The sequence below is a fragment of the Lonchura striata genome, unplaced genomic scaffold (genome assembly GCF_046129695.1).
Source record: "Lonchura striata isolate bLonStr1 unplaced genomic scaffold, bLonStr1.mat Scaffold_145, whole genome shotgun sequence".
NCBI lineage: Eukaryota > Metazoa > Chordata > Aves > Passeriformes > Estrildidae > Lonchura > Lonchura striata.
The window spans coordinates 126638-128219 of NW_027461096.1; the positions used below are offsets into that span (position 1 = coordinate 126638).

Below are 1582 nucleotides of genomic sequence, written 5' to 3' on the forward strand. Positions count from 1 at the left end.
CTTCGGCTACTGTCGGCCACGCTCGGCTATTTCCGGCCGCATTCGCCTCCATTCGCCTCTTCGGCAAAGCTCGGCTCGCCTCGGCTGAACTCGGCAAAGCTCGGCTCCGCTCGCCTCCTCGGCCCCTTTCGGCCGCTTTCGCCCACGCTCGCCTAGTCCCGCCCGCACCCGCCTCCATTCGCCCACTCCCACAGCTCGGCTCCCTCCGCCCGGCCCCGGCTCCCTCCGGCTCACACATTTCCTCAGGGCACCTCATTCCAGGGCACACAAACTGCAACCCCTAAAGGCTTGCGGCTCTTTCAACACACACACTCATAACTCAGCTCTCGGGACAGAGCTGATGGCCCCTTTAGGACAAGAATAGTTACACGTAAAAGCAATTCCCTCATTTTAAATCTCCTTTTTATTGACCCCCCCCCAAAATCCCATCCCTACCACAAAGAATGTGCAGCTCCGGTGACGCTATTTGTACAAAGGCCCTGGGGCAGCACACAGCCGGGATTCCACGGAAGAAAGCCCGGTTTGCATTGCAGAGGTTCTCGCTCCGGCACTGCCTGTTTGCAGCTGGGCTCCGCTTCCCTCATGGCCACATCCCCGAACGATGTGCCAGATTTCCCAGAGAGCTCCCAGTAAAACTCAGCTACAGTCACTGAGCAGAAAATCCTTTGGGCTTTAGTTCCACCTCTCACCTGTTCCGAGCGCTGGGAACGCGGGTTTTGGTCCCACATCGCAGCAGCAGGGATGGATTAGGGTTTTGTTTTGGTTTGGTTTGTGGTTTTTTTGTGTGTGTGTGGGTTTTTTTTAAATTAAAAAAAGGGTAATAAAAACAAACCATGTCTGACATAAATGTCTTGAAGTGCCATTCAAGCTTTTTAAACCCAAGCAAACCGTCCTAATTCCCTAGCCCAGTCTTCTATTCATACTGGCTACTTACACCCCAGTGTAGGAAGCTCTGCAGCCTTCTTCTCCTGTCCTGTATTAGACAGAGGATGGATATGAAGGGCACACACGCAGTCTTTTTGGTTCTTCAAAAAGATAAAAATGCCTGTAATAAAAATTACAGAAGTAATATTGTTTCTCAAAGTGTTCCAGAAAAGGGAATTTGGAGCTTTAATGTCCCACTGAGAGATGTTGAATAAAATCTTCCCCCTGAGTTTGCACCCAGTAATAAAATACTGATTTTTTTTTTTGACCAGACAAGGTAGGTCTATAGGAGAACAGCTCAGGAGGCTCTCATGGCTCACGGCGATGAGGATGGAGCAGGGCAGAACGTTAAAGGTGAAGTGTCAGTCCCCTGAATTAATGCCCTGATGGAGCCAATTTTTTTGCTAAGAGACATAACAGATCCTTCCCTTTGTTCCCCAGTTTCCAAGTCACCTGTAATTCGTTACCTGCACCAACCTGCCGCAGCTAAGTGACAAATCCAGCTCCTGTACTCCAAGCCACGTGTCCCTGACGTGAAGGGAAGTCAGGGATACAGAATCAGCTGTGGAAGAAAGAGAAGACAAAAATCAGAACAGATATTCTTCTATTTCCCCACAGGATCACCAAGCCAAGCTGCTTGCTACCTCTCCAGGACTAT

General features: G+C 50.1%; 1 long non-coding RNA gene across 1 annotated transcript; it reads right to left on the reverse strand.

Moving 5' to 3' along the window:
* Nucleotides 1-385: 385 nt before the first annotated feature.
* LOC144248473 (uncharacterized) lies at nucleotides 386-1003 on the reverse strand. The gene is made up of 2 exons (XR_013341755.1): nucleotides 935-1003; nucleotides 386-689 (listed from the first exon to the last, which is right to left on the reverse strand). It is a non-coding gene; the product is annotated as an uncharacterized LOC144248473 (long non-coding RNA).
* Nucleotides 1004-1582: the final 579 nt, after the last annotated feature.